Raw genomic sequence first — 14,189 nt, 5'->3', positions numbered from 1 at the left:
TATTACACACAGCAACCCAGGCCTTATGGGTGGGGAGGGGGGTTGCAGTGATTTTTAGGAAGTCATTAGTTTGCACCAGACGCCCTATTGGAAAGACCCAGTTCTCTGAGTGCATGTTCTGGAAGTTGGGCAATAAGGGCAGTACAGGATTCCTATTGGTGTACTGACCTCCCCGCTGCACCAAGGATTCCCTGCCCAAGCTGCTTCAGGTCGTGGCAGATGTTCTCCTGGAGACACCTAGTTTGGTTGTCCTAGGGGATTTTAACATCCATGCCTACATGACCTTACAAGGGGCCACTCGGGACTTCATGGAAAGCATGGCTTCCATGGGCCATGAATACGTCTGGCCCAACTCATAGCTGCGGGCATGCCTTAGACCTGGTGTTCATCTCTATGGATGTTGGTGATCTGACACTAAGTAAAAGCGAAACCAAAGAAGTGCCATGGTCAGATCACTTCCTGGTGCAACTGGACTTCTCCACGACCCTTCCCCTCTGCAGGGAGGTGGGACCGATTCAGATGGTCCGCCCCCGCCACTTAATGTTTTATCCCATGTTGATGGCCTTTCAGCTGATTCCCTGGTGGCCCGCTGGAATGTGGAGTTAACCAGGGCTATTGACTGTTTGGCTCCAAAGTGCCCTCTCCAATTGCATGGAGCCCGGACAGCCCCGTGGTTTTCCACGGATCTGAGGGCAATGAAACAATCGTTGAGACGGCTAGCGCGCCGGTGGCGGATAACCCATTCTGAATCTGACCGGACACGAGTTAGAGCTCAATGTTGAGCCTACCAAGTGGTGATAGCGACGGCAAAGAAGACTCTATTGCATCTGTGGAAATCAGCAGCAGGAGACTCTTTCAGCTGGTTCACAATTTAGCAGAACCACCTGCTGCATCAGGGCCCAGTACGGGCCACATGATCTCCTGCAATGATTTTGCAAAGTTTTCTGCAGATAAATTCGCTAAGATTCGAGAAGAGGTAGACTCCACCGTGGGAGCAGGGCCGGGGTGGGAGAGTGCTAGAGTCCTGTCTAGTCAAGTTGAGTGGGATCAATTCCAATCTGTTACCCCCGAGGATGTGGACAGGCTGCTTGGACGAGTGAAACCAACCACTTGTCTCCTGAATCCTTGCCCATCCTGGCTCATAAAAACTAGCTGGGAAGGACTGGGAGATGGGCTTCGTGGGGTGGTGAATGCTTCCCTCCGTGAGGGAGCCTTCCCAGACCCGCTGAAAGAGGCAGTTATTAAACCACTTCTTAAAAAACCATCTTTAGATGTGGCCACGATGGACAACTATCGCCCAGTCTCAAATCTTCCATTCTTGGGCAGGGTGATTGAGCGAGTGGTGGCTGAACAAGTCCAGGCACATCTGGAAGAAGCGGACCATTTGGATCCCTTCCAGTCGGGATTCAGGCCTCATCATGGGACTGAATCTGCCTTGGTCGCACTGGTTGATGATCTCCGGAGGGGTAGGGACAAAGGTGAGAGCTGTTTCCTAGTTCTGCTGGATCTCTCACCGGCGTTTGATACCATCGACCATAACATCCTTCTGGACCGTCTTGAGGGGCTGGGAGTGGGGGGCACTGTCATACAGTGGTTCCGCTCCTTCCTCCTGGGCCATGTTCAGAAAGTGGGGGGGGGGGATGAGCTTTTTCAACATCTACATGAAGCCGCTGGGAGAAATCATCAAGGGATTTGGGCTGGGTGTTCATCAGTATGCGGATGATACCCAGCTCTACCTCCCTTTCAAATCAGAACCAGTGAAGGCAGTGAAGGTCCTGTGTGATGCCTGGAGGCGGTTGGAGGTTGGATGGTGGCTAACAGATTGAGGTTGAATCCTGACAAGACAGAAGTACTGTTTTGGGGGGACAGGAGGCGGGCAGGTGTGGAGGATTCCCTGGTCCTGAATGGGGTATCTGTGCCCCTGAAGGACCAGGTGCGCAGCCTGGGAGTCATTTTGGACTCACAGCTGTCGATGGAGGCACAGGTCAAATCTGTGTCCAGGGCAGTTGTTTACCAGCTCCATCTGGTATGCAGGTTGAGACCCTATCTGCCTGCAGACTGCCTCGCCAGAGTGGTGCATGCTCTGGTTGACTCCCGCTTGGATTACTGCAATGCGCTCTACGTGGGGCTACCTTTGAAGGTGACCTGGAAACTACAACTAATCCAAAACGCGGCAGCTAGACTGTTTGTGATGGCCTGGGATTCCGATTCAGAGGACGAACCAGGGGAGTCCCAGCCTGCACAGGAGTCCCCGCCTCCAGGGCCGGCTGAACTGGGGCAAGGCCTAGATGCTGAAGAGCCTGCACCTGTGGCAGAGCACCAGGAGCTGGCCCCAGGTGAAACCCTTCTGGCCCCAGAGGGGCTTGAGGACTCAGTGGCTACAGGTGAGCCTCCTCCAGGGCCCAGTAACCCTTCGGCCTCTCCTGATCTGCAGAGGTTTAGGGCAGAGAGGCGAAGGGAACTGGTTGCTCCCAGGAGGAGTGCTCGCCTTAAGGTCAGAGGAGGCGGGGCTCCTGGGGGACGGGACCGCCCCTGGCCTTAGAAGAGGATAAAAGCCCAGTCAGCCCGGCCCCAGGTTGCGGGAGCAACGTCGTTGTTGGCTTCGGACCTTCCTGTGTTCCTGATCCCTGCTCGGCCTCCTGTTCCTGACCATCTGGTGCTCCTGTTCCCTGCTCGGCCTCCTGTTCCTGACCATCCGGTGTTCCTGTTCCCTGCTCGGCCTCCTGTTCCAGCGTTCCTGTTCCCCGCCCGGCTCTCCACCTTGGACCGCGCCCCTCTTCGTGTGGACTCTGCTTACGCTTACGCCCACGGTACCTTACCCCCGGGTCCAGCACAGTTTGCTCCCGCCACACCCGCACTCCCCCTTCGTTGGGGTGCGTTCGGGAAGCGCCAGAGGCCATGGCTGACCAGGCGGCTGCGCTGGTGGCTTTGGCCCAGGAGAACCAGGCCTTGACTCACACTGTGCAGCAGCTCAGCGATGCGGTTACGGCGCTTCAGCAGCGCTTGGAAGCCCTACCGGCTCCTGGGGCCGATGCCCCGGCTCCTGGCAAGTACCCAGTGGCTTTGCCTGAGAAATTTGATGGGGCCCCGGCCAACTTTCCCATGTTCCTTGCCCAGGCCAAGCTGTATATTCAGGGGCGAGCCCGGAACTTTCCTGACGACCGCACCAAGGTGCACTTTTTGATTAGTTTGTTAAAGGACCAGGCGGCCAAGTGGGCGTTGCCGCTACTCAGGCAAGACTCCCCCTTGCTGGCAGACTATACGGGGTTTTGCAATCTTTTGGAGGCCGCGTTCAGCAACCCCCAGAAAGGGAGTCAAGCCAATCGGGCGATTCGGCGGTTGAAACAGGGCAAGTCCACGGTGGCCGCATATACCACGGAGTTTCGGCTGTTGGCACAGGACTTGACCTGGAATGACTCGGCACTGCGGGACTCGCCACTGCCACAATGGAATGCCCCACCACGCTAGACACTCTCATTCAACGGAGTCTGCAGATAGACGACCGGCTGGAAGATCGTCGTCAGGCCCGGGGTCGCCGACACTTCCAGTTCTCGGCACCAGTTTCTTCCGGCAGCCCCACGGTCACAACTGAGTTAACGGAGGAGCCTATGCAGCTCGGGGCAGTGCGGCCACGCCTTACCCCCGCAGAGAAGGTGCGGCGTCGGGAGGGAAATCTATGTCTCTACTGTGGCGGAAGTGGACACTATGCTCGGTCCTGCCCTGGGAAACTGCCAACCCCAGTAGCTGATGGCCCTAGCTACTGGGGGTCCCAAACAGCGCAGAATGGGCCCGCACCAATGGACTTGCAACATCTTATGGTTTCGGTACGTTTATACCCTCCAGGTGGGCCCTGGATTCTTACTCATGCTTTGGTAGATTCAGGAGCAACCCGCTCCTATATGGACGCTGCTTTTGCTGCCCATCATCAGGTGCCACTTCGGAACAAGCCAGAACCGGTCCAGGTGGAAGCAATTGACGGACGGCTTCTGCGTTCAGGTGCCGTTACTCAGGAGACCCAGCCCCTGGTCCTGTGTCTCCAGCAGCACCGGGAGTTGCGAACTTTGGACATTGCCTCTATGCCCCGGTTCCCCCTAGTGCTCGGGATGGACTGGCTGGAAGCTCACAACGTTCAGATTGACTGGGTCAAACGGACTGTGCACTTCCCAGACCCATGTTCCCATGCTCAATCCGAGACGCTGGCGGCCATGCCCACGGAGGAGGCAGCACCCACGCTCCCAACCGTGTACCAGGACTACCAGGATGTGTTCGAGGAACGGGGGACAGACCAGCTGCCGCCGCATCGGCCTTTTGACTGCGGCATAGACCTCCAGCCCGGAGCGCCCTTACCAGTGAGTCGCTTATATTCTCTAACTGAGCCAGAGCGTGAGGCTTTGCAGGACTTCTTGCGCAAGAACCTGGAGCGTGGGTTCATTAGGCCTTGCACCATGCCTACCGCGGCACCAGTGCTCTTTGTTAAGAAGAAATGTGGGGAACTCCGCCCCTGCCATGATAACCGAGCCCTGAACAAAATTACCATCCCAGACCGGTACCCCTTGCCCCTTATCTCGGAGTTGCTGGAGCGGGTGCAAGGGGCACAGGTGTTCACCAAGCTGGGCCTCCGGGGGGCCTACAACTTGATTCGGATCCGAGCCGGGGATGAGTGGAAGACAGCGTTTGGGACCCGCTACGGGCATTTCGAATACTTGGTTATGCCTTTCGGTTTGTGCAACGCGCCTGCTGTGTTCCAACGCTACATCAACCACGTGTTCCAGGACTTGTTAGACAAGTACGTGGTGGTGTACTTGGATGACATACTGCATGAGACACTGATGGACTATATGGACACAAACTTAATATTGATGGGAGATATGAACGAAGTAGTATCGACTAACATGGACAAATCTCAAAGACAGGTAATCACAAAAGATGGAAGACTGCCAAAAATCTTTTTTGAAATGACTGACAATATGGATTTAGTGGACATTTGGAGAACAACACACCCACTTGAAAGAGAGGGAACTTTCTACTCTGAAGCTAAAATGACATGGACTAGAATTGACCAAATATGGATTACTAGAGGAATGGCACCTAGGATAAAAAAAGTTGAAATCTGCCCAAAGACTTGCTCCGACCACAACGCAGTAAAGATGGTGATGAAGCTAACAACAACTGGTACCTTTAGATGGAGGATGAATGACACCTTATTTAGAGATGAACGAGTTTGCAAAAAGGCTCAGAAGACTTTAAAGGATTATTTTGAAATTAACATGAGGACCAATATAGAAAAAAGAATTATCTGGGACGCAAGCAAAGCGGTGATGAGAGGATTCTTGATACAACAGAATGCAATTAAAAAGAAAAGCCAGAACGAAAAAAGAGAGAAAATTTTGGAAAAAATAAAAGAAGGGGAAAAGAAATTGAGATCAAAGCCAAAATCACAGGACATTCTGAAAGAAATTAAATTATATCAGACACAATATATGGAGCTGATGAACCAAGAAATAGAATGGAAAATTAAGGAAATGAGACAGAAGACGTTTGAATCGGCTGATAAATGTGGTAAATTGCTGGCTTGGCAGATAAAGAAGAGACAAAAATTAAATATTGTTACAAAGTTAGAAGTGGAGGGAAAGATTATTTATAAACCAACAGAAATCAGGGATTGCTTCCAGAAATATTTTAGACAACTGTATAAACAAGGTCCTCAAAGCGATACGGATATAGAACAGTTTTTGGAGAAAAATGGACTGAAAAAAATCTCTCAAGAAAGTAAAAGGATTTTGAACCAGAAAATAACAGAGCAAGAAATAGAAGGTGCCATCCAAAATATGGCACTGGGCAAATCTCCAGGACCGGACGGATTGACTTCTAAATATTATAAGATCTTGAAAGAATGGCTAATACAACCTTTGAAAGAAGTTTGTAACGAAATTTTGGAGGGAAAGAAGGCACCAGATACGTGGAAAGAGGCTTTTATCACTCTTATACCAAAGACTGAGACAGAAAAGACTCAACTCAAAAACTACCGCCCAATCTCCTTATTAAATGTGGATTACAAAATTTTTGCTGATATTTTAGCGAAAAGACTGAAAGTAGTTTTGATGGAGGAGATACATAGGGACCAAGCAGGCTTTCTTCCGAGAAGACATTTGTCAGATAATGTAAGAAATATAGTTGATATATTGGAAAAATTGGAAGTGAATACTAACACTAAAGCTGTTTTGATATTTGTGGACGCTGAGAAAGCCTTTGATAATATTTCATGGAGTTTTATGACAAAAAACCTTCGGGGGATGGGGGTAGGCCAAGAGTTTGAAAATGGTATAAGTGCGATATACTCTGAACAAAAAGCAAAACTAATTGTGAATAATGTGGTTACAGAAGAAATTCCTATTGAAAAAGGGACACGTCAGGGATGCCCAATCTCTCCATTACTTTTTATATCGGTCCTGGAGGTCCTGTTGAACATGATCAGAAAGGACCAGCTGGTTAAAGGAATACAGGTCGGAGCTAAACAATATAAACTGAGAGCCTTTGCAGATGATTTAGTACTTACATTGCAAGAGCCGGAATCTAGTACCAAAAGAGTATTAGAACTAATTCAAGAGTTTGGTCAAGTAGCAGGATTTAAATTAAATAAGTCTAAAACGAAGGTTTTGGAGAAAAATTTAACAACATTGGAGAAAGTAAAGTTTCAGAGTGAGACAGGGTTAACGGTGGTTAAGAAAGTGAAATATTTGGGGATAAATATGTCATCTAAAAATCTGAATTTATTTAAAGATAATTATGAGAAAACCTGGGCGGAAGTAAAAAAAGACTTAGAAATTTGGTCAAATATGAAGCTTTCCTTGTTGGGTCGAATTTCAGTTATAAAAATGAATGTATTGCCTAGAATGTTGTTTTTGTTCCAAACATTGCAAATAGTGGATAAGATGGATTGTTTTAAGAAATGGCAGAAAGATATTTCTAAGTTTGTCTGGCAGGGCAAGAAGCCTAGAATAAAATTTAAGATATTAACTGATTCGAAAGAAAGGGGCGGATTTGCCCTGCCAGACCTTAAATTGTATTATGAATCAGCAGCTTTTTGCTGGTTGAAAGAATGGCTACTTCTAGAAAATTCTGATGTTTTGGATTTAGAAGGTTATGACAATCTTTTTGGATGGCATGCATACCTGTGGTACGACAAGGCAAAAGTTCATAAAGGTTTTAAAAATCATATTGTCAGAAAAGCATTATATAATGTCTGGATTAGATATAAAGATTTGTTGGAAAGTAAAACTCCAAGGTGGTTGTCGCCAATGGAGGCAAAAGCTATTAAAAAACTAAACATGGAGGTAAACTGGCCGAGATATTGGGAAATTTTGGAACAAGAAGGAGACAGACTGAAATTGCAAAGTTTTGAGAAGTTAAAAGGGAAAGTGAGAGATTGGCTGCATTATTATCAGATAATGGAAGTTTTTAAACTAGACAGGAAAGTTGGCTTCCAGGTGGAAAAATCAAAACTAGAAACTGAATTGCTAGAACCTAGTACTAAGAACTTGTCAAAAATGTATAACTTGTTGTTGAAATGGAATACACAAGATGAAATGGTTAAATCTGCAATGATTAAATGGGCGCAGGATATTGGTCATGACATAATGTTTGCTGACTGGGAAAAGTTATGGACCACCGGGATGAAATTTACGGCATGTAGTGCCTTGAGAGAAAATATTATGAAAATGATTTATAGGTGGTACATAACCCCAGTCAAGCTTGCAAAAATTTATCATTCGCCCGAAAACAAATGTTGGAAGTGTAAAGAAAGGGAGGGAACATTCTTCCACCTTTGGTGGACGTGCCCAAGGATTAAGGCTTTCTGGGAACTGATCTATAATGAACTGAAAAAAGTACTTAGGTACACTTTCCCTAAGAAACCAGAGGCCTTTCTCCTGGGCATAGTCGGCCAATTGGTTGTAAAGAAGGATAGAACTTTTTTTATGTATGCCACAACAGCAGCAAGAATTCTTATAGCAAAGTACTGGAAGACACAAGATTTACCCACCGTGGAAGAGTGGCAGATGAAAGTGATGGACTAATGGGCTTGGCAGAGATGACGAGCAGAATTCGAGACCAGGGAAGAGCAACGGCGGAAGAAGATTGGAAAAAATTTAAAGACTATTTAAAGAAATATTCTAAAATCAGTGAATGCTAGATTGATGTTGAATGAGAAAAATAGGGGTTAATAGCGATAATGGTTAAGTGGAAGAATCTGAACAATTTGTATAATTAATTTGAAAAAAAGGGAGGGATTTGCTAATTAACTATTTCGACATGAGAATGCAGAAAGGGGAGGTACGAGGAAGTCGGGAGAGCAAGGACCATGAAATTAAGAGCCTGAAACTATACGTGTTGTATTTTTTCTTTATTGTCTTGTCTTTTTTGTTATGGACGGAAAACTAAATAAAAATCATTTTGGAAAAAAAAAAAAAAGACATACTGGTTTACTCCCGTGACCCGGCTCGCCATGAGGGACATGTCCGGACCGTGCTGCAGCGCTTGCGTGAGCACCGTTTGTACGCAAAGCTCAGCAAGTGCGAGTTCCATCAGCGGACTGTGGACTTCCTTGGACACCGGCTCTCTCCAGATGGGGTGCAGATGGACCCTGGGAAGGTGGCAGCGGTTCGAGAATGGGCAAGGACCTACAGCGGTTCCTGGGGTTCGCCAACTACTACCGGACCTTCATTGCAGATTATGCTCATCGCACCACCCCGTTGACCCGCCCAAAGACGCCGTTTTCCTGGGACAAGGAGGCAGAGGAGGCGTTTCAGGGGTTGAAGGCCTGCTTCCAGAGGGCGCCAATCTTACAACATCCTGACCCCTCTCGACCCTTTGTGGTGGAGACCGATGCCTCCAGTACGGCTCTCGGTGCCGTCTTGTCTCAACAGAGTGGACCTGAAGCGCCACTCTTACCCTGTGCCTTCTATTCCCGCCAGCTCCTACCAGCGGAGCGTAACTATACTGTATGGGAGCAGGAACTACTGGCCATCAAGGTGGCCTTTGAGGTCTGGCGCCACCATCTTGAGGGGGCACGACATCCGGTGGAGGTGAGAACCGACCACCGGAACCTGGAGTACCTCCAGACCACCCGCAAGCTGAACCAAAGACAGATCCGGTGGGCGTTGTTCTTTTCCCGGTTCCAGTTCCGGATCCGCTACATCCCTAGCTCCCAGAACCAGAAGGCGGATGCCCTGTCCCGGAAACCTGAAGACAACGCAGACACGGTACAGCAAGCAGAACCCACCACGATCCTACCTCCAGCTGCATTCCTGGCCACCCAGGAGGCGGAGCCACTGCAGGCTCGGGTGCGGGAACAGCAGTGGGTCGACGCTTGGGCCCAGGAACGACTCCGGGAGCTGGCTGAAGGGTCCAGCCCACAGTATCCGGGGCTGGCCCTGCATCAGGGCCTTCTGCTGCACCACGGTCGTCTGTACATCCCGCCAGGGCCACTGCGGCTGGAGGTTCTCCGGATGGCCCATGATGCCCCAGCAGCGGGGCACTTTGGACGGTATCGGACCACCCATCTGGTAAGTCGCAAGTTTTGGTGGCCCCGCATGAAGGCTGACATGGCTCGCTACGTTGCTGGTTGTGATGTCTGCCGGCGTGCCAAGGGCCCTATCGGGCGACCCCCTGGCCTACTTCAGCCATTGCCAGTTCCACCACGCCCTTGGCACACGGTTTCGTTGGACTTTGTAGTGGACTTACCCCCGTCTCGTGGCTGTACCTGCCTTCTAGTTTTCTCCGACCATTTCACCAAGATGGTGCACTGCGCCCCCTGCCCATCTGTACCCACAGCCAAGGAAACCGCTCAGCTGTACCTTCAGCATGTTTTCCGCCTGCATGGCCTACCTGAGCGCGTGGTGTCCGACCGGGGCGTTCAGTTCACATCCCGGTTCTGGCGAGCATTACACCAGACCCTCGGGACAGAGGTCTGCCTCTCGTCAGCCTACCACCCACAGACTGATGGCCAGACGGAACGGGCGAACGCGGTGCTGGAGCAGTACCTCCGGTGTTACTGCAGCTACCAGCAGAATGACTGGGTCGACCACCTGGCATTGGCGGAGTTCGCCTACAACAACGCGGTGAATGCGTCCACCTAGCAGACCCCGTTCCAGGCCAGTTACGGTTACCATCCACGGCTGTTTCCAGAGGTGCTGCCGGCATCCACGGTCCCGGCGGTGACGGAGTGGCTTCAAGAGCTCCAGTCCCAGCAACAGTTTTTGGTGGAGCAACTGCACCAGGCCAAGGAAACATACAAAGCCCAGGCCGACCGCCACCGCCAGGTGGGGCCGGAACTTCGCGTCGGTGACCTGGTTTTGCTCTCCACTCGCCACCTCCACCCCTCTCGACCTTCACGGACGTTGGACGCCCGCTTCACCGGCCCGTTTCCTATCGTGGACCAAGTCTCTCCTGTGGCATTCCGTCTCCGGTTGCCCGCAACCCTGAAGGTTCACCCGGTCTTCCACAGGTCCCTTCTGAGTCCGGTGGCCCCACCCGACGAGTTCCACCCAAACCGTCCCCAACCGCAGCCAGTGTTGGTTCAGGGAGAGCCTGAGTACGAGGTGGAACGCATCCTGGACTCCCGTTTCCGCAGGGGAAAGCTGCAGTATCTCATTGACTGGAAGGGGTACGGACCGGAGGACCGCTCCTGGGAACCAGCGGCCAACGTCCACGCACCTGCCTGCCTCCGAGAGTTCCATGCGACATACCCCGGCAAGCCGGGTCCGGACCCTCGGTTGAGGGGGGGCCTGGGAGGGGGGATGGTGTGATGGCCTGGGATTCCGATTCAGAGGACGAACCAGGGGAGTCCCAGCCTGCACAGGAGTCCCCGCCTCCAGGGCCGGCTGAACTGGGGCAAGGCCTAGATGCTGAAGAGCCTGCACCTGTGGCAGAGCACCAGGAGCTGGCCCCAGGTGAAACCCTTCTGGCCCCAGAGGGGCTTGAGGACTCAGTGGCTACAGGTGAGCCTCCTCCAGGGCCCAGTAACCCTTCGGCCTCTCCTGATCTGCAGAGGCTTAGGGCAGAGAGGCGAAGGGAACTGGTTGCTCCCAGGAGGAGTGCTCGCCTTAAGGTCAGAGGAGGCGGGGCTCCTGGGGGACGGGACCGCCCCTGGCCTTAGAAGAGGATAAAAGCCCAGTCAGCCCGGCCCCAGGTTGCGGGAGCAACGTCGTTGTTGGCTTCGGACCTTCCTGTGTTCCTGATCCCTGCTCGGCCTCCTGTTCCTGACCATCCGGTGCTCCTGTTCCCTGCTCGGCCTCCTGTTCCTGACCATCCGGTGTTCCTGTTCCCTGCTCGGCCTCCTGTTCCAGCGTTCCTGTTCCCCGCCCGGCTCTCCGCCTCGGACCGCGCCCCTCTTCGTGTGGACTCTGCTTACGCCCACGGTACCTTACCCCCGGGTCCAGCACACTGTTGACTGGGAGTGGCCGCAGAGACCACATAACACCGGTCTTGATAGACCTACATTGGCTCCCAATACATTTCCGAGCACAATTCAAAGTGTTGGTACTGACCTTTAAAGCCCTAAACGGCCTTGGTCCAGTATATCTGAAGGAGCGTCTCCACCCCCATCATTCTGCCTGGACACGGAGGTCCAGCACCGAGGGCCTTCTGGCAGTTCCCTCACTGCAAGAAGCCGAGTTACAGGGAATCAGGCAGAGGGCCTTCTCGGTAGTGGCACCCGCTCTGTGGAATGCCCTCCCACCAGATGTCAAAGATAAAAATAACAACCAAACTTTTAAAAGACATCTAAAGTCAGCCCTGTTTAGGGAAGCTTTTAATGTTTAATAGGTTATTGCATTTTAGTGTTTTGTTGGATGCCGCCCGGAGTGGCTGGGGAAGCCCAGCCAGATGGGTGGGGTATAAATAAATAAATTATTATTATTATTATTATTATTATTATTATTATTATTATTATTTGTTTCACAACGGTCTTCTGCTGTAAGAAATTGTGGTCAGTAGCCCATTTTGGCTCACCAGTCAGTATAATTCTGGGGAGGTGGAGATGGAATTATGTGACTTCAATTGGAGACCTACAATGAGTCTGCAAATGTGCAACTGTATGTGCATAGGGCTCCCTTCACATGATAACAAATCCCAATTACACAAATTTCAGGATTCCTAATTGCATGAATAGGACCCCACAAGTGTACCTTTGTACGAGCAACAGTCTAAACTCCATGCAGAATTTTAAATGAATACAGATACATTGCAGTAGACCCTGTTTTTGTGATCCTGCTTCTAACCCCTGCCTACCCCTTGACATGCAAATCAATGAACTCAACAAGGTAGAGTATTTTTTGTCATTTCACAGCACAAAAGTATTCTCACAGTCCCTTAGCTGCTATTACAGTGCATTAAGTCCAACTGAGCATAGTTCAGTGCTACTTGCAGAAGATCTAAATCTGTGGTATCAAGCATTTAGAAAGCTTGGGCAGCAAGTGATCACATATATCAGTCATATGATATCCCATCCACTAAAAAGGTAGGGAGGCAGCTATTTAAAGCCATACCTCTCTGAGCTTGTTGAGGTCATCATCAACGCTACCTTTCCCATTGAATTCTCTTGATTTTCCTCAATAATGCCAGAATGTGAATGAGAGAAAAAAGGACACCAGATATTCAGGCTATCTTTCTTTTCTTCTTCTTTTATTTTAAAACTTGGGAATGCCTACTCACTCTGGTCACCAAGCCCACCTACCCACCAAACCCTTTGACAACCCACATCCCTCCATATATGGCCAATGCATGCTACTTTTACACCTGACTAAATGTTCTTTCCTTTACAAATCATCCACCCCCTCCCCTATCCGGTCGCAGCTCATCACCCGCACAGCTTGCCCCAAGCCTCGCCTCCCCTCACTATTCACCCCAACCCCTTTTATAAAAGGGTAGGAGTTGCGCCCTTCTGGTGCTCTGGGAAGGTCATGGAAGGAGCCTTCCACCTTATAGAGGTATGGTTCTGGGCGGTTCCTGATTTTGCATGATTTTGTCTTGCATCTGTACCCCCAGAAAGGAATTCTTGCATAAGTGCCAGGCCAACTGCACTTTAGGCCCAAATAAATTGTGTATAGATGGTTCCAGCATCCACAGTGAAAAGGATCAAGGAACATAGAAAGAACATTGACTAGTGCTGGCAGCAACTTGGGAAAGATGCTTCTACCACCTCCCCTTTCATTGCTTTCAGGTTTAATAACAGAACTGCTGGGAGTCTGAATCATTCAAATGTGCACATAGTCAAATCTTTTTCTTCTGCTGTTCCATTAGTGATCTATAAAGGTAAAGGTAAAGGTAAAGGGACCCCCAACCATTAGGTCCAGTCGTGGCCGACTCTGGGGTTGTGGCGCTCATCTCACTTTATTGGCCGAGGGAGCAGGCGTAGAGCTTCCAGATCATGTGGCCAGATTAACAAGCTGCTTCTGGCGAACCAGAGCAGTGCACAGAAACGCAGTCTACCTTTCCACCATAGTGGTACCTATTTATCTACTTGCACTTTGATGTGCTTTTGAACTAATCAGTTACAAATTAATAACCAACAGTAAAGCTCAGAGATTCATTCTCCCACAACCCCTTGGTTATACTACTACTGCAATGTACATGGGCCTGCCCTGGAATATAGTTTTATAACTTCAAATAGCACAATAAATTTGATTAAGATGGGGAACGTATCATAACCAGTTTTTAACAATCACCGCTGAATGTCAGTTCATTTCCAAGGTGTTGGTGTTGACCAGTAAGTAGGGCTGGGGGGGGGGGTGAGTAAGTTTGCATTTAAAGGTGAACCTACATAGTTTACACTTCCCAAAACAATATGTGAAATGGCTTGCAGCCAGCCTTTGACATTGCTTCTTCTTTAAATTTTGCAATTCTTTAGTGAAGCAATGCACACAAAAACACTAGGGTGAAGTTTGCATAAAAATGCATTGAGTTAGGCAAAATAACATTGAATTGCATTTTATTTGGGGAAATTGCTTTTCAAAATATTTCAGGAGAAATAATCACAAAAACGCTGGTGAATTTTCACGAGGGATTTTTAAATATAAAATAAAATTGCAAGCTGATGTGAAAATCTAGAAAACTGAAAAGTGGAAAAACAAGAGAAACTGAAATTTACGTATTCACCCACTCCTGCCTTTAGGGCCCTGTGCTCACACTTT

At 49.7% G+C, this 14,189-nt stretch overlaps 1 protein-coding gene across 1 annotated transcript in view; it reads left to right on the top strand.

Annotated features, from left to right (window-relative positions):
- The window catches only part of LOC310830553 (olfactory receptor 2AP1-like), a gene marked incomplete at both ends in the record, with an annotated part of 456,446 nt that overhangs the window by 399,256 nt on the left and 43,001 nt on the right, over window positions 1-14,189 (top strand). The window lies entirely within an intron of this gene.

The sequence above is a fragment of the Podarcis gaigeae genome (genome assembly GCF_964106915.1).
Source record: "Podarcis gaigeae genome assembly, chromosome: 13".
Lineage (NCBI taxonomy): Eukaryota > Metazoa > Chordata > Lepidosauria > Squamata > Lacertidae > Podarcis > Podarcis gaigeae.
This window is presented reverse-complemented; position numbering and strand designations above follow the sequence as displayed.